This window comes from Chlorocebus sabaeus, chromosome 17 (assembly GCF_047675955.1).
Source record: "Chlorocebus sabaeus isolate Y175 chromosome 17, mChlSab1.0.hap1, whole genome shotgun sequence".
NCBI classification, from domain to species: Eukaryota; Metazoa; Chordata; class Mammalia; order Primates; family Cercopithecidae; genus Chlorocebus; species Chlorocebus sabaeus.
Genome location: NC_132920.1, coordinates 12,745,303 through 12,764,842, shown reverse-complemented (window position 1 = coordinate 12,764,842; position 19,540 = coordinate 12,745,303). Strand labels below are relative to the sequence as shown.

The following is a 19,540-nucleotide window of genomic DNA, read 5'->3' as shown; positions in this document are numbered from 1 at the left end:
GTTGGTGTGGCAGGTGGGTGAGGCGGCCCAGAGTCTCCGCAGGCCATGGGAGGGTGCGACTTACACGTGCTTTCCCCTATGATCCCACTGTACTGGCTACCTCCTCCATCAAAGCAGCTATCCTCCTGCATTATTATTTATTTCCTTTTCCTCCTAATCTGTAGGCTCCAAAATACTATGGAGAAGGTGCACAGGAATGACTGCTGGAAAGAAGTACTGGATGAGTTACCTTCCACTTGTATGTCCCATAGGTAAAGCCACTGCAGTTATCAAACTCTGCAGGGCCAGTCAGTGACAAATGTACTGATGACCAGATTGAAAACTCAGTGGAAGTACTTGCCTTTGAATCACTGCACAATATGCAGCTCATGAATGTATGTCTTTTGGTTGTTGAACTTTGTTATAGAATCTTTTCCCTGGAGCCACTGGAAGCACTTGGTTGCCCTTTAGCTGCTTGCAAGTGGACTGCTACAGAATTTGCAGTGGGTTTTTCCATGTTATCAATATGTCCTCCTTCATCCATTGTGCACACCTAGACGAGGCATCTCCATTACTCCTGGAAGGTCTCAGGATTTGCAGGATCAGTTCTCTTCTCCAACTGGAGTCCTACATTATTCACACCTCTCTCTCTCTTGCTCTCTCTCTCTCTCTTGCTCTCTCTCTCTCTTGCTCTCTCTCTCTCTGTCACACACACACACACACACACACACACACACACACACATACTCCTAGGCTTTAGAGTTGGACACCCTGTGCCTAATGTCTGGCTCTTCCACTGACAAACTTTGTGTCCTTGAGCAAGTTTGTTAGCACATTTCTGAGTCTCAACTTTCTCTTCTGTAAAATGGAGGCAATAATAACTGCTCTTCACTGTCAGCACACAGAGTATGTGAGAATTTTACAAAAGTGTCCAGCACAGCCTCTGGAAATTAATGGGAAAACATAGATGTTAGTTGCCACTTTGTGTATCTGCTTATCCGTTGCTATGGATTCTGCTTTGGGGTTCTCCATTGTTCATTGGTCGTGTGGTCCAACAAAAGGTCTTTTCTGTATGATGCTACCTTCATTTACTGCAAACCACATCTCCCACCTTACTTCTCTCCTTAAGTGTCTGCAGAGACTCTGCACACCAATGCCTAGCAGGTATGTGGGGAATCTGATCTTAAAATCTAAGATTAGAAATCAAATTGGTTGTCAATTAAAGACTGCATGTCAAAAAATCAAGACAGCTAAACTCAAGCGTTCATTTTGCAGAGACATCTTAAAGATCCATCTTGCTGTGCATAGCATTACTATTAGTAAAATGTACTCAGTTAACAGTCAGGATAAATACTGCTGCTGGTTCAGAGTCTGTGCTGGAAATAAGGTCTCATGAAATACATAGCAACAGAGCAGACAGTCTGAGGCATCAAGCAGTCTTCCAAGTAGCATGCCCTGGGAGAAATATTATGTTTTATTTCTCAAATTGTTTTGATTCAAATTGGGCATATACATAATTGCTACAAAACAAACAGCATGCCCATGCTTACGTAAGTCAAAGGGCGCTCAACTATTGTAAAGGCAAATGCATATTTAGAAATGACAGCAATTAAATCTCCCTACCCTGTATACCCCCAAATGTTATTCTTTTTCCTTCTTTCCCAAGTCTTTTCAACTTAATCTAGAAAAAATAAATCAACTTTGTTGGTTTTGGCAAAGTTTCAGTATGCTACAGAGTTAAAATCTTTGGGTTCTAAAGGAACACAGATGTATATGTTGAAAATTTTCTAACTTAGAATATTAATTCTTTATTTACCTAAAGTTACTGAATGGCCAAAAATACCATTTGGCAGTCTTTAATAAATTTTAAGCAAAGGAATTGATTCTTTTTTAAAAATGTAAGGTCTGGCTAAGAGAAGACAGTATTCAATAAGAATTCTCCTAAAGAAAATTTTCACTCTGTTCTAAAAAAAGGTTAATACATTTGGCTAAGTTACCTAAGTATTTAAAAGGCAGGAGAATTAAAACTTAAAAACCCTCAAAAACCATGATGTTGTTCCTTATATAGATCAACTGACCTCTCTCAAATTGTTTAATATGTATGGGCACAATGAAAAATTCACTGATTCTATTTCCATACCCTTCTCGCCCTCCCCTCTTCCCACATTGCTTGGTTGAATATTACCTGACTCAAACAGTAGCACCTATTAATCATACATCCAACCTTCAGATGGCCAATTTTGTTACAGTCCTGTGGTTCCCAACTCATTTGTGAATCAAAATGTTCTTCCCCAGGAGCATTAAATCACAGGCACTTTGTGCTCAAAATGTCTTTATCCTTTTAACACAAATTAATGAGTTTCCTGGAAAGGTTAAAAAAATTAAAATGCAAGCTAATGGTTGTCATTCACATCCTTAATTGACACAACTAGTTACCCGAGAAGGGCAACTTCAATGCAGGGCTCAGTGCCAAGAGTAGTTTACCTCTAGACTGCAAAGTACCCATGTCATTTGTTTTCAGTGGGATTATTAACTAGAATTTCTCTTCTCTCTGTAGGAAATACCATCTTGTAAATTATTTCTTAGTTTTTATTCTAGATCCTTGCTACTGTAAGTGTGATCCATGGATCAGTGGCATGAGCATCACCCAGGAGCTTGTTAGAAATACAGAACCTCTGGCTCCACCCCAGGCCTAGAAAACCAGAATCTGCATTTTAACAAGATCCTCAGATGAGTCATGTGCACAGTAGAGTTTAGGAAGAAGCAAGAGTCTGTCTAGGTCATTTGTGACAACCTCCTGAGTGATGGCCCCCTTCCCTCTTCACAGCCCCCTAGAGTGATCTCTGTCAAAAACAGATCTGGTCATATAATTTGCCTACTTAAAAGTCATTTCCATAACTCTTCCTGCAATGCCCTCTGTCATCTGGTCCCTGCCTCTCCTCTACATTCCCCACTCTCTGTAATCCCTATGCTGCTAACACTCACACCACTTACTCTACCTGTGCTGAGCAATATGGCAGTCACCAGACAAACAGTAGACACCACATGTGTCTGCTGAGCACTTGAAATGGGGCTAGCATGAATTCAGACATGCAGATCTAGGCCCAGCATATTCAGGCTTGTGATCTGCTTGGGCAGTTGCCTTGGTTTGGAATTACCCTCCTTACCCTGTCTGCCTGGCAAATTTCTTCCCCATCCAAGTACTTCCTCTGCTTTCCCTGGCACCACCCTCCAGGAGAAAGCAAGGATACCCTTAACACTTCAGCAGTAACTCCACTGTATTTTTATAAAATGGTATCATAGTCACCTGTTCATAGTCTGGTTTCCCTTACTAGATTAATTAATCTATGACTTAAAGGAAGAAGAAGGGGTCTCATATTTGAGGGTCTACTGCATGTGCAAAGTGCTAAGAATTTTACAGTGGATTATGTTCCATTTTGTTCTCATAGGTAGGCCAAGTGGGTTGAGGCTCAGAAAGATTAATTTATTTTTCTAAGTTCACACAGCTGCTAAGTGACTGAACCAGGATTTCAACTGAAAGCTCTCTGACTTTAAACTCTGCACCCATTACATTTTATTTCTCTTTATAGCTCCAGAACTTAACAGAGTGCCTGGCATTTTGTTGGTGCATAATAAATGCTTTTTGGATTAAATTTCTTTCTGGTTCACATGAATTCACACTATACTCGCACTCAGATTACTAGTTGCCATTGGGTAGTTTGAGAGGATGCTTTGGGAAAGTGATATTGATTACACTGGAAATGTGATGACTCATTAAAGAAAACAGAAACATGAGTCTATTTCAAAAGGCTGATTCAGACCGTATATTTATCTATAGCCTTTGGAAAACAGTGTTATGGTTGAAACACCACTCATTTGAGAATCATAAATCCTGGATTCTGATGTGCATCTCACCACTGAATTCTACCACCAACTTTCAAAAGTCATTCTTCTTTTCTGAGTTTGGTTTCTTACTCAATACAATCAGAGCTTACAGCACTACGTATCTTCCAGTTCAGAGTTTCACAAAAATTTTATTTTCCCTGTGATTTTGAATTTCCTTTCAAATCTTGAAGCATAAAGAACAACATCATTTATTAAATTTTGCTTTTGTTCACTTAATATACAAAAAGATGGAGAAAACCCCACTAGGACAGAAATCTTGCACTATCCCATTCAGTTAAGACTTGTTCCTTGCCAAATAGCATTCTTCAAAAAATGCCAATTGGGAAAAAAATAACAAATCTGAATAAAGAAAAAATATGCAAAGCTTTGCAGTTACAAGATTTTATAACCCAATAAAACTCAAGAATCGCTACTAGCGGAAGTGGTTGCCAACTTTCACATAAGGGAAACACTCGACATTTGTTCAGCTTTAATTCTGAAACACTCATAAAATACTGACTTAATAACTTCCCATTCAGAGCACTTGAGAAATACTGCAGCAAAAAATAAAAACATTAATGTGAATGCTACTAATAATTGTCCCTTTATTTAATTCTAACAGGGAGTGAGGGTTGATCATGTCTTTAGGGGGAAAATACAGCTTTGAAGATAAAATTAAAATGGCAAATCTCACGAACTTGACTGGGAGCAAGCAAAATGTAAAATCTAAGCAATGTCTCTGACTAGGAGGGAGCTTGCTGAAAATAGCAACTCTGTAGGTGTAGTCAAGATAGAAATGCTTCAGAATTCCTTTGATGATTATTCCAAAAAAAAAAAAAGAAAAAAGCTTCTCCTTAAAGCACAAACATAGTGGGAAACATCAAGCTTGAAGAATCTACAGCTCTATTTAATATTACTTAATCTTGAATTCCATTTTAATGAAATCTAAAAAGCCCCAGAGTCCAAGACATACTAGGCCAAGTTAAATTTTCAGAATTTTGAACAAAAATTGGAAGATCATGATCACAATGGAGTAGTTTCTAAGACACAAATAGCACTGAAATTTTCACAACCCTGGACAGCTTGAAATGCATGGGCATGATTGTGAGGTCTATAGCATTGCATTTGAGTTTTCTTAGTAATAAAACCACTCTCTATATTTTTATTTTTTCAGGATGATGTCAGAAATCTTCAGTTTTTTTGTGTTTTGTTTTGTTTTGTTTTTTGAGATGGAGTTTTGCTCTTGTTGCCCAGGCCAGAGTGTAATGGCACAATCTCCACTCACTGCAACCTCCACCTCCTGGGTTCAAGTGATTCTCCAGTCTCAGCCTCCCAGATAGCTGGGATTACAGGCATGCACCACCACGTCTGGCTAATTTTGTATTTTTAGTAGAGACAGGGTTTGTCCATGTTGGTCAGGCTGGTCTCAAACTCCCGACCTCAGGTGATCTGCCCACCTCGGCTTCCCAAAGTGCTGGGATTACAGGCGTGAGCTACTGCGCCTGGCCCATTTTCTTATTTCTAACCACAAACTATGGTGCAATTGCATTGATATATAATGATATACATATGAAAACACACACACACATATATGCCTATGTCTACTTTCATATCCACACATATATACATGCATGTATATTAACACCTTCTTGGGACCCTGTTCAAATGTCACATTATCGGGGCTGCCTTCCTTGACACCCTTTATTAGATATCACCCATTACTTTATATCCCTCTTGCTTTGCTTTATTTTCCTCCATGACTATTAACACCACCTGCATATTATGAAACACATTATGTATTTACTGTCTGCTTTCCCCACTATGGTGCAACCCCCAGGCAAGGAGGGATTTTTTTCTGTCTTATTCATTGCTACACCTAGAACAGAATCTGTACACAGAGGTGGTTAGCAAGCACTCACTGAAAGAACAAACACTTAGCGGCTGTTTATTTTGTGGTGGAACTGTGCTATTCATTCTACACACAGTCATTCATGGTCTCACGTAATCTTCTGAATAGAAGTTGATGCATTTCTATATCCTTTTTAGAGGTGAGTGGTTGAGCAGTGAAGAAACTCTCTCAAGCATGAGGCTTCAAAGAGAGCCTGCCAGTGCATTTCACCACACATCATTTCTGCCTCATTTCTCTGTCCTTTGCTAAGGTTACTGAGTGTGCATCTCCTTTTGCTGAAGGATTGGCTTCTTCACTCTGAGGACACGATGCTCATACTTCACTGTAAGGCTTTGCTCCAGTTGCTTCATTGTGGAGTGGGATCAGTGACAAGTTCCTGGGATATTATTCATCTCTGAACGACTGGGCTGATCTAGTTCCTCCAGTATATTCCTCCATCCCAGGGCAGGAAATAGGAGCAAGGACCTCAGATGGGCTCCTTAGCAACTATACATGAGAAGTCTGAAGGTTAAGATTGCTAAGATCCTCATTCAAAAAACATCTCCATGTCCTCTAAAAACTTCTACCTGCTTCCTTCTCCCTCTGCAGATGGAAGCAGTCACTTGCTTTTCTGTGTTCCCATAGCACTTTGTATAAATCTCTGAGACATTTGTCTTTTCTATTATACAAAATTGCTTATATAACTGTCCTTACCCTGTCACCTCCTCTGTGTATCCCAATGTATGATATATAATTAGTGCTCAATGAATGTGGATTGCATGATGGCTGAATAGGATGTCTATTGTGTTTGCCTTCCCATTATTCATTCTGCCTTCTTTTAATAACAGCACACTCATTTTAAAGGGGGGAATTAGTCTTTCCCCATTTGAACCAATCTTGACAGAACTGTCAATCAAGTTGCCCCACCCACCCATGACCAAGGATCAGGCAGGTGACCAAGCTAGACCAGCAAGGCTCTCTTCCTGGAATTTCAACATTGAGCTGGATGAACCTCCTGATCCAGCCTGATGGCAGGGACCTACAGAGATGGATTCTAATCCTTTCCCAAACCTAGTTCTTCACTTTCCTTAAGATTCTCTGATCCATCCTATGTACTTCCAATAATATCCTCTTTTCCATAAATTGGCCATGATCAGTCTCTCTCCATTCACCAACAAATATTTCCTGAGCACACACTATGTCATCTTGGTTACTGAACAAAACAGACAAGGATCACTGTTCTAAAGGAGCCTACATTTTATTAGGAAGACAGACAATGAACAATGCAAAAGCAAGAGGGCTGGGGATGGGTCAGTTTGCAATTTTAAATAGGGTGGTCAGAGGTGGCCTTACTTCAGCAAGAACTTGAGGGAGGAGAAGGTGGGTGCTACATGATACCTGGAAAAGGGCATTCCAGGCAGAGGGAACAAAAGTGAAAAGCATCTAAAGCACCAGTGTCCCTGATGTGCTGGAGAAAAGGAAACAGGTGATTGTGGCCCATCAGGGTGAGTGAGCAGGGCAATTCTAGGGAATGCCATCAGAGAGGTTAATAGGCTTCTAGATTATAAAGGGACTTAAGGTCATGTCAGGATTTTGGCTTTTACTCTAAATGAAAGTAGGAATTGACTAAGGGGTTTTGCATAGAGGAGTGATATGACCTGCCTTTCATTTAAAAAGGATAGCGTTGGTTTCTGTTTTGAGAATAGATGTTGAGAAAAAAAACGGAAAGGAAAAAAGTAGAAACAGCGACTTATTCAGAGGTTATCAGAGTAAATCAGGTTATTGGCAATGGAGGTGGTAAGATGTGGTCAGATACTGGAAATATTCTTAAGAAATAGCCAACAGAATTTCCAGATGTAGGCAGTGAAAGAAAAAGAATACTAGGGAAAGATTCCAAGTTTGTAGTCCAAGTACCCAGAAAGATGGAGTAGCCATTGACTGGGATGGGAAACCTGAGGGTGGGGCAAATTTTGGTGGGAATGAAGAGTCCAGGTTAGGACAAATGTTGGCCACTTGAGTGAGGATGTCAAAAAGGAGTCAGATGTGTGAGTATAGAGTCTGGAAGAGTGTTCTGGGCTCTGAATATAAATTTTGGAGTCATCTCTTCATATATAGTATTTAAAAAATCATAATAGCATTGAGATCATCAAGGGAGTTGGTGTGGATGGAGGAGAGGAGAGAACCACAGACCTGGCCTTGAGATATTCCAATATTAAAAAAACCAGGGACAGGATGAGGACTGTGAGAGGGGACTTGGAATAAGTAATCAATGACTTGAGAGAATCTAACAGATGGGGCTGTCCTGGAAGCCAGGCACAGGAGGAAGGTTTACCAATGGGGTAGAGGGAGGGTCTGAATATCGAATGTTGGTGACCAGTCAAGTAAGATGAGGTGTGAAAATTTCACTTTAGATTTAATAGCATGGAAGTAAGTTATTAGTGATCTCGGCAAAATCAGTGTCAGGGAATTGGGAAGACAAAAATCTAAACCTGGGTGATTCAAGAGGAAATGGGAGCAGAGGCGTTATGCGTGAAACTGACACACAAAAGAAGAACAAAGAAATGGTGGTTGTATTATCCAAATGACCTCAGCTGATGCAAATGCCATACATTCATTTCTCCTTGAATGATTTCTTCCTTTCTTCTCCAAATAGTCTCTCTACTTCAGCTCCTACCTTCCTTTCAAAGTTTAACTCACATTATTTCTTTCATCTTGCAATGTTTGCATTGGCATTTATTTCCTATGCCTTCAAGTCTTCAATGCAGAATTCAATCAAGTCTGCCTCCTCTTGTTACTCTACTGTTCTCTTATGTGTCTTATCTTCCTCCAGAATTATTAGCTCCTAGAAGGCAGAGTCAGTGATTTAGATTTCTTTTGTGTTCTTAGAAATGATCACTAGAATATTATGGGCACAACGGGCACCCAAACAAGGCCTTGGCCACTTTTCTCTGTCAGATATATTGATATCCTTAAATAAATTAACTAATTTCTCACTTTATTAGTATTTTGATAGGTAAGGATAATAACAACTATTGCAAAATTAATGTTGGAATCTTCTTTCCATCTAAAAATCAGAACAGTCAATCTAGGTGAAATAAAATTTTATAGCCCAATATATTCTCAGTGTCCTGATGAATTTATTCTCATTTATTATATTTCCTTCCTCTCCATCACCTATGAGGTCCTCATTAAAAATAGGTGATTTTGTATATCATCACTAAGTCATTCAAAATCCTCAGAAATAACTCTGACAAGATAATATTTCTCTCCTGACCATGACTCTAGATTTTCATTTCTGCAAAGCAAAGCCCTCATCTCGCTAAGTGGTACAAATTGGAAAAATCACCACTAGTTACATCAGCTGATGAGGTAGGGAACTTGGGGAGGGGAGCGTGGATCTGTGGTGCTGTTTCCTTTGTTGAGGTTTTTTTGTTTTTTGTTTTTTTTTTATTTGAGATGGAGTCTCATTTTGTCACCCAGGCTGGAGTGCAGTGGGGTGATCTTGGCTCACTGCAACCTCCACTGCCCAGGCTCACGCTATCCTCCTGCCTCAGCCTACCGAGTAGCTGGGACTATAGGCGAGTGCTCCAACGCCTGGCTGATTTTTCTATTTTTCACTACAGACAGGGTTTCACCATGTTGGCCAGGCTGGAGTTGGCCAGGAGTTCGAGACTCCTGACCTCAGATGATCCGCCCACCTCATCCTCCCAAAGTGCTGGGATTATAGGCATGAGCCACCGTGCCTGGCCTCCTTTGTTGAGTTTGCCTAAGGCTGTTGGACATGGCCCCAAGCACCCTCTTGAATCCCAGAGCTTGGGTTGGGACAGAAGTTGCTGCCATGGTCTCTACAATTTGCCACTGTACTGATCCTGAGAGGCTGGTTAAGAATCTAGGAGGGTCACTCTGGACAGGTAGCACAATTAAGAAAGGTCCCGGGAACCCATCAGCACACCAGCTTTGGCCTTCCAGAATCCCTCCAAGAGCAGGAGCTGAACCGCAAATCAGAGCCACGCTGAGCTTTCCCCCATAGTCTCCCTAACTTTTGTCAAAAGGCAAGTTGGAATAAACTCCCAGAATCTATCTCTGACTGTTCTTTCGATCAGCATCCTGGGAAACCACTTGCTCAGGACACATCAGAACTTTTCCAATCTTGGCCTCAAAGATACAGGATTTGCCACACAAAAGAGCCTTCTGCCTTTCACACTCAAGTCATGGGAAGATATTGTTGTCTTTTTCTAAGGAAGTATTTCTCTATGGATAAAGTTTAACTGTGTAGCACTGAAATAAATATTCAAAATGCCTACGCTTTACACTTGCTTTTAATTTCATACCTACTTGGCTCTAACCTGAAATAACAGTAATAAGTTCTAACTTTAAAACGGCAACCTTATTAGTAGAAAGAAACGGGCGTCAAAGGTTAGCAGCAAACCCTGATTCAGCCTCACACATTGTCCTAATTTCACCAGCTGTTTAAGGATGGGGTGCTCTCTAAGCTCCCTTCCATTCTAATATTTTATAAGAACTTTCCATTCCAATCATCTCTTTTTCAGTCAGTTGAAAAATGGTTCCTAACTTTCCATTGCTTCAGTGATTGAAATATTTTCCTTGGCAGTCTTTTGCTCCTGCTTTAACAGTGTATTTCCTAGCCTCTCTGAATTTATACAAAACTTATCATTTTCCCTCAGTAATAGAAGGTAGGGCATAGTGTCCTTGCTGCTCTCTGTTTCCCAAAATTCACTACTATCAGTGATTTAACCAGGAGTTATGAAATATGTAATTTTATAGATGGAATATTTTAATACATGACTATGGTTTCAAGCATGCCTTGTTCTGCCACAAGTGTTCAGTTAAGTGGTTTTAAAGTAGAAGAAACAAACAAAATGACTGCTTTTATCAAGGCTGATGATGATGGACCTTGAAGAGCTTTGCTCTTGTACGCCTGAACCAGCTGTCATTTTGAACTCAACTTCAGAACAACAATTTCCAGGTCTCTACCTTCTGTGATACTTAAATTCTTCAAAGAGTGTGGGAAGAACCTGTCAGTTAAGTCTGATTACAAGCCAACCTGAAGCACATACGCACAACCATTAACAATTTGCACTTTCCAGAAACTCAGAGAGTTCAATTTTTCCCCTTTTGTTTCCTCTTATTTGAGTACTGATTTCTGAATCTCAGGTAGACATTCCACTCTGGACTGTATTCATCTGCATATTTGGTGCTTTGAAATCGGTTGTTAACAAAAGATCAGAATTTGTATTAAGAATTATTTTCCTAGTCAAGAGTCATTTAGAGAGCTATGAATTTTTAATGCTGGACGTATACACACACATGCATGGATGTGCAAGAAACATGAGATAAAAGAGAAGCTCCTGGTGTGGGATTGCCATCAGTTCATGAGTAGCACGAGAAACCCAATTACATTCCTTTATAATTGAACATTGTATTATGTTTAAAGATACAAAAAGCTATCTAGCCAGGCCACTACTACAAAGGTCCCATTCACTGGGGAAGAATATGCAGTCTTTCTAATCACAATGTTGATATTTTTGAGTACCAAGGGCAGAGGGAGAAAATACACGGGGAAGAAGTTTTTATCTTCCCTTTGACTAATGGGTTTAACATTTCAAAATGACCATGATGTTATTAGCACAATAAAATCCTTGACATTTGACAGGTCAGCTTTTCAAGAAAGAATTCCCTTCAGGAATGTCAGAATAAATCTCAGCAATAGGGTGAGTACATTCAGTGGACACACCCCACTAAATAAATAAATAAATAAAGCTATGATGAGTGAATAATATAAGGAATATAATGTGGGTAATGTAATACATATTATATATAATATAAACACATGAATAAGCCATATTAGCAAGGCAAAAACAATTTATTCTAACAAAATGTGTTAAATGGCACCTTGTATCCAGGAAATCAGGCCTGCTTTAAGGATCTATTTTCTACAATGTCCAGTTTCTAAGAAACCTCTAACTAGTTTTGGAATGCCAGAGAGCCTTGACCTAGTACATTGCAAAACTCCTTTTCTTCAACACAAGAGAATAAATCTGAATTTTCCTTCTGGTTTTCTGCTCCCTTCAGCAACTGGCCTGGCAGGTTTGTGGTGATTAGTCAACCTTTGTACCACTTCTGTATGTTGCTTCGAGACATCCAGGCATAAGACATTAACTGTGTCTAAGGTTTCCTTCCTGAGCAAAACAGGGAAAAGCTCTGCCTACCCATATGTGTCAACCTAATTGTACCTCCATTTATTGTTTTCCATTACAGCTCTGCCATGGAGTGGAAATCGGACCGGTGGTAGATACAGCCACCTTTTCTGCATTTGTATGACAATACAAAATAAAAACTATAATGACAGTTATTGTTGGTGAGGTTCAGTATTTGTCTATATGGCAGCTCTGATGAATTGCATTTTTCGCTTGGGTATATTCTACATTTCTTCTTAGACTATACACCCCCACGGGGAGTTCAATCTTCCTTTTCTCTTTTTTTTGCTGTAATATATGTGTGTATGTATGTGTATAAATATGTAAGCATAATATATGTATGTGTGTGTATGTGTATAGATATATATGTATAAATATATATGTATAATATAAAATATGGCCCAGTGCAGTGGCTCATGCCTGTAATCCCAGCACTTTGGGAGGCTGAGGTGGGTGGATCACCTGAGGTTGGGAGTTCAAGACCAGCCTGACCAACATGGAGAAACCCCGTCTCTACTAAAAAAATTAGCCGGGCGTGGTGGCGCATGCCTGCAATCCCAGCTACTCAGGAGGCTGAGGCAGGAGAATCACTTGAATCTGGGAGGCGGAGGGTGCAGTGAGCCAAGATCGTGCCACTGCACTCCCACTTGGGCAACAAGAGCAAAACTCCGTCTCAAAAACTAAAACAAGATAAAAATAAAATATGAGTAAATACATATATATACACATATGTGTGGATGTGTATGTATATATCCTTACATGTATGTATATATCATTATGTATATATGCATGTTTATCATATGTGTATAGATATACGTGTACCCGTGTGTATGTATATATCATCACGTATATGTGTATAGATATATGTGTATGTGTATATATCACGTATATGTGTATCTAGATACATATGTATATATGTGTGTATATGTATATGTGTATGTGTTTAGATATGTGTGTATATGTATATATCATGTATCTGTGTGTGTGTATGGATATATATGTGTATATGTATATATCATCATGTATATATGTGTATAGATATATATCTGTGTGTGCATATATATATCATGTATCTGTGAGTGTGTATAGATATATATGTGTATATATCATGTATATGTGTGTATAGGTATATATGTATACTGTGTGTATATGTATATTCATCAAGTATATGTGTATAGATATGTATGTATATGTGTATATGTACATATCATGTATGTGTATAGACATATGTGTATGTGTATGCATATATCATGTGCATGTGTGTATAGATATATGCATGTGCATATGTACATATTGCCATGCATATGTGTGTATGTGTATAGACATATGTGTGTGTATATGTACATATCATCATGTGTATGTGCGAGTGTGTGTGTCTATCAAGCAAGCATAAAACTAAGTGGTCTCTTGTGTTGATCTTCCCTTTATCTGAATTTCTACAGCAATTACCTGCAGTGCTGATATTTATTATTTCACTATTTTATTTATTTAATATGATATAGTAGAAAAATGTGGATTTGAAGTCAGTTACCTAAATCTGAGTGCTATGTCTAGTTACTTGCACTTAAGCCTGCTAACCTTTAATTTCTTCCTTTAGGAAAACGAGGTAATAATTTCCAAGATTTTTGTGTAATGCTTAGAAATATATGTGAAATATCTACCATGCAATAAATGTTAACTGTTACAGAAGCTGCTGTGGTTTTATTATTGTCTTTCTTCACAATTTGATCAAAAGCTCTCTGAGGCTGAAAAGTGCTAATTTGGAGTACACCATGAATTTGCTCATCAGAGAAGCAAGCACCTGATGGCACTCTAGAAATACGTGTTTACTTGCCTTGAAAAATCCATAGTGTTTGAACTGGAACTAAGTATGTTTAAAGTTGAGGTAAAAAGTTATCTCATAAGGACATAGGTGAAGCCCATTCGTGTTCCTTGTGCCCGTGTCACCTAAATATTGCACCTCAGTTGTCACTGAGCCCCATGTATTGCTATGCACAAAATAGCAAAGAAATGTGTATTTATTTATTTATTTATTTTTTATTTTTTGAGACAGAGTCTCACTGTCGCCTGGGCTGGAGTGCAGGGGGTAGATCTCCGCTCACTGCAAGCTCCGCCTCCCGGGTTCACGCCATTCTCCAGCTTCAGCCTCCGGAGTAGCAAGGACTACAGGCGCCCACCACCACGCCCGGCTAACTTTTTGGATTTTTAGTAACGACGGGGTTTCACCGTGTTAGCCAGGATGGTCTCCGTCTCCTGACCTCGTGATCCGCCAGTCTCGGCCTCCCAAATTGCTGGGATTACAGGCGTGAGCCACCACACCCGGCCAGAAATGTGTCTTTAAAAAAGCAAATTAATAAATGAGTGTTATTAAATGTTGTTGTTATACTTTGAACCAACACTAATCCAATTTTTTTAATGAAAGGCATTTGACCCTCATACAAATTCTGGTCAGTGTATTCCTATATATCTGTTAGGATGAACAGCAAAAACAGTATGTGTCTTTGCACAACAAAAAGAGTATGTGCCTTTCGTGCAACCTACTTGGGCAATGGATGCAGGGAGATGACAATATAACATGATGACTTGTGACTTGAAAACAGGGTTCTGACATTAAACAAGTCATACACGAGCAAAGCAACAGGTTGTTGACAGCCCTTCATTTTCTGTCAACAGCTCAGATGTTCTCCTAAGTCATGTAAACTGAAAGTGTTTCATTTGTCACGCTTAAATTATGATTAAACTAAACATACGGGGCCATAGTTCACAAGGAATATTCATAACTGAACATGGTAAATGTTTGAGTCCAGGAATGATCTAGGTTGAACACAAATATTTATCTTTTTTTCACCCCTCTAAATTTCCCAACTGAGTTTCCAGCGGCTATATATTTCATAACAGAATAGGCAATAAGATAATTACTGTGTCTACTTGAATAATTCTTTTTGATAGCTACATGGCCCCTCATTTCCCATAATCAGGGTGCCATCCAGAACCTATATTTTCTGTTTCTCTGTTACTTTACCTGTCTAATTAATAGTAATCCTCTTTTTTAATTCTATGGCTGGCCATTATCCAGCTTTATCTAACATTCCCTAAAGCCTAAACATATCTCGTTTTATTTCTTGTAAGTTGTTATTAGTTCTTTTCCTATAATTATCCCATGTGCCACCACAATCCAAGCTCATAAAATGTAAAATAATAGATTTAAAGGCCTAGGTGGGAAAATTTACATTTTCCAGTCAATATTTCTATGGAAAACATTAATCATGTCCCCAGTATTGCAGATCTATATGCAAACATGAGAAACGCAAGCTGATTACAGCTTGTCCCTGTGAATACAGCCTCCTTATGGCCGCACATTATAACGGAAGGGTCAGTTAAGGTAACTGACACATCGCATGTGTCCTCTCTAGACACTGGCCCAACTTGCTTGCCCTGCCGAAGAAAGTAACCAGAGCTAGTATGCTACGTAAGGGGTCATGTTCTGTGTCATGTTTTAAACCCCCCAGATCTAATGAATTTGATCCAGAAGTGGCACCTGACTGCCAATCCTTGGGTTGACCAGAAACCTATGAGACGCCTTGATACAAAAGCTCAGCCTCAATTTTTTTTTAAGTTTATCCCTAATGGACTGGGAAATGTTCTTTGTTGAAAACATTGAGCCAGACTAAGAAGTATCTAGGTCCCTCAGAAACATGGCAGACAGAGCAAGAGGGAGGACAGAGCAGAGGCCAGAGCCCAGGCAGGAGACAGCACAATTCCACTGCCATGGGCATTAGGGAATGAGTGGCAAATGGGTGACTTGGCCAGAGAGGCCATCGTTTGAGTGACAGAGATCCTTGCCACATCAGGTTCCCAGCTTCTCCATCACTGTGTCATAGTGTGGGTAAATGCATTCTTTTACTTGGGATTTTGAAAATAAAATTTTTAAATAAGTAGTTGGTTGGTAATGAGAGAATAGCACAAATTTGCCACCCTCCCTCCCTCCAAGAAGAGGTCAAGACAGTCAGAAGCAGAACACCAAAGAAAAGATTCGGGAACACTCTTGCCGCTAACACGGTGATGTGATGGGTCCTGGAGCCCCTTGAAGGTGTGTAGACAGTGGCTGATCTCTGCCATGTGACATCTCCCTCCCTGCGGCTAGGCTTTTCATTAAGCCCCTGTGGATTAGGATGACAACATTGAGCCTCTGTTCCTTCCCAGTGGAAAGTCTATCTAACAGTGGACATGCTTAATGAAAATATTCTTTCAAAGTGCAAAACCCTAGAGCCCATGTCGGCCCGTTTGGAAAATAGTTTGCTAAGCATTTGAGGGCAGCAAACACTTCCTTATGACCGTAGGCATTGATTTGAAAATGGCTCCAGTGCTAGAGATTCACGTCCTGGGTGGAACGAGTATTTAGTAATGAAGGTGCAATCACAGACCTTATCACTGACAGCAGGTGGACAAGTGGTCTGGATTCTGTACTGTAAAGTTATCACAGAACAGGGGACTCACAGATGATTCACAGTGAAGCCAGAATCATCTCAGATACAGCATGTGGGCGAAAGGAGAAGCTCAGCAGGGGATGCCTCTAGGTCTGTGCACAGAACACAGTAGGGACTCAAAACCACTCAAAGAATTTTTTGATTTTTCATTATTTAGGTTCCACAGGACAGAGTGGAGAGTGACAAGGAATGGGCAGGCTCTGCATCCTGAGTTGAGAAGAATTATTTCAGTTTTTCAAAAATGACTACTAGTAATTTGCCTGAGAATAGTATGACTGCCCAACTGTGCAAAAGGTCCTTCAGCGGCCTCTTCTGATAGCTGAAGGGGAAACAGAGAGAAAGGAGAGCTGAGGGGGAAGCACTAATGTGTCTCCCCCCATTCCTTCCCCCACTTCATCTGTCCTCCAAAGCCATCTAGCATAGAGGGGCTGACAGAGGTGAAGCATGAATGAGGTCAGTTTGCACTCTAGTATTTCAGAAATTGTCCATTTAAGCTTTGTGTATGTTTTTAGAGTTTTGGGATCACATTCCGAAACAGTACCTGGATGCCTTTTTCAGCTGACCATCGGGCAGCTTGAATGGGTGCCCTCAAATACAAGGCAGGCGGCTTACAAAAGCACCCGCTTTGAGCATGTCGCTGTTTAGGCTCAGAGGAGGTCATTATGCATGCAAATTGAGAGAGGTACTAGGGATATGCACTAGGCTTTGATTCTTTAGGTAAACGGCAGCTCCTAGTGCTCTATTCCTTTCACAAGGATCTGGCAAAGATTTACTCTGTGATAAATGGCTTTAATCCACTAAGTAAAATTGCCTCTGTGTAATTTTGCTGGGTATGAAGTTTAGAGGAGAGTGGATTTACAATTTAAGCTCATAATTGTATAACAGCAATTACCTGTTTCTGTATGTCAGGCCCTGATTCTTACATATGAAGCTGCGTCTGCAGAATACTTAGGTATGTACATGCACACGCACACACAATGGAATGGCCTCTCTCTCTCTGTGTGTCTCACACACACACACACACACACACACACACAGAATGTTTCCACCACTCTATCTCCTAGATAGTGGGCTTTTATTAAGCACATACTTGCCAAAGATTTTAAATTTTAAGCAACAAACAATAATACTAAAATACAGTCAGGTTCTTGAGACCCTACATTATTCTAAACTTCCTGGTTTCTACTTCCAGCATCATCCCGTTTCCTGCCACGGGTTCTTAATGCATTTCTCTCCTCTCCTTTTCTCTGGGCTAGAGCAGGGTCGGCACACACATGGACCTCAAGTACTTGCATATTTAGAAATAACCTCTAAACAGCATTTAAAGCTCAGTGAGTAATATTCATGAAAACAGCGTTACATAATTCACCATCATGTATTCCTACTTGAGATGCTCTATCTATATGGAAAGGGCTTTGCTTAAATTAAGCTACATATAATATACATAGAGTAAGCAAATGAGAATGTGAGTATATATAGCTGCATTGCTGCTGGGCAACCCTGCCATAGAGGACACTAAAAATATTTCTTTCTAGACCCTATGGCATACCAACAAAATAGCCTTTTCGATAAACAGAAACTGATCAAGAAGGGGTCAGGAAACTTGAAATTAGGGTTTGACTACTTGGTCAATTACACCAAATGGGTTAAAATGGGAAGACTGCCGTGAAATTAGGGAAATAAGTGGAAATGGAACTAATGAGTTAGAAGGTTTTGTTTTGTTTTGTTTTGTTGTTGTTGTTGTTTTATTTAAGAAGAGATCGCCAGGAATATTTTCCCAAGGGAAGTATCTCCCAAAGCTTTTGCCTTAATTAACAGAAGTAAATATGACATTACAAAGAAGTTTGACTTAGCTAATGAGTCAATTTGAGAGTCTGGATTTCTTTTTTGAAAAATTAAATAAAAAAAGAGGAAACTTGCTTCTCCAACTTTTTTATTTTTGAGAAGGAGTTTTGCTCTTGTTGCCCAGGCTGGAGTGCAGTGGCGCGATCTAGGCTCACTGCAACCTCTGCCTCCCAGATTCAAGCGATTCTCCTGCCTCAGCCTCCCGAGTAGCTGGGATTACAGGCATATGCTACCACACCCAGCTAATTTAGTATTTTAAGTAGAGATGGGGTTTCTCCATGTTGGTCAGGCTGGTCTCGAACTCCCGACCTCAGGTGACCCGTGTGCCTCGGCCTCTCACAGTGCTGGAATTACAGGCATGAGCCACCGTGCAGGGCCGCTTCTCTGACTTTTTAATATAAAGGGTCTGCCATGTACAGTTATGCAGGATGTCATACCATGAGGGCACTGAGCCAAGGGCAAGTAGGGCTGAAATCCTGCCTGGTCCCTGTGGCTTAAGCCATGAGCCCTGGCTTGGGGCTGTGTCTGCAGGGAGGGGGACCCTTTTCTAATTTGCACAAAGGCATAACGTAGGTTAGTAGTGACCTTCTAACGTACTATATAGAAACATCAAACTGTGCATTTAAGTGTTTTATGGCATTGAATTTTAAAAGTTTGTGCTATTATGTAGAGACTACTCTTTCATATAGTACAGTTTCATAATGAGTTTAACTATCTTCCAAGGTACTCTTTTCAAACTGGTATCCATGGTCATCAGAAATGGGAGAGAGGAAGTGCTTGGACATGTTTTTAAGTTTCTGCACATTTTCTAAGGGATTCGATTTATAATACCTTTATGCTTTTATTTTGATGATAAAAAATTAAACAATCCTTTTGTGTGTAATAGCAACAAGTAGTATAGGCAAGAATGAAAAAGTGGACTTAATAAATAAATGATTTATTTGCACCAAGTAAATCTAAAGAATAAATGAAGACTTTACTGTGTTCTTCCAGAAAGCTATCTCACCGAACTTGAAATACATAGGCACACTGAGCTCAAAAGCACTGTTGCCACAACAGTCAGTACCATATTCACATTTTAAGCAGTAATTTAATTTCAGCCAAACAACATCTTCTGCCACATTAAATTAGTTTTGTTAACTTGGTTTTAAGTGATTTTGTAGCCTGTATTTGATTTTAATTTGTTTGGATTTTAGGATTTCACAAGGGCTCTCAGAATCAGTTTATAACCAGGTTTG

At 39.8% G+C, this 19,540-nt stretch overlaps 1 protein-coding gene across 11 annotated transcripts in view; it reads right to left on the bottom strand.

The window, feature by feature from the left end:
* The window catches only part of PHACTR1 (phosphatase and actin regulator 1), a 570,508-nt gene that overhangs the window by 492,027 nt on the left and 58,941 nt on the right, over positions 1 to 19,540 (bottom strand). The window lies entirely within an intron of this gene.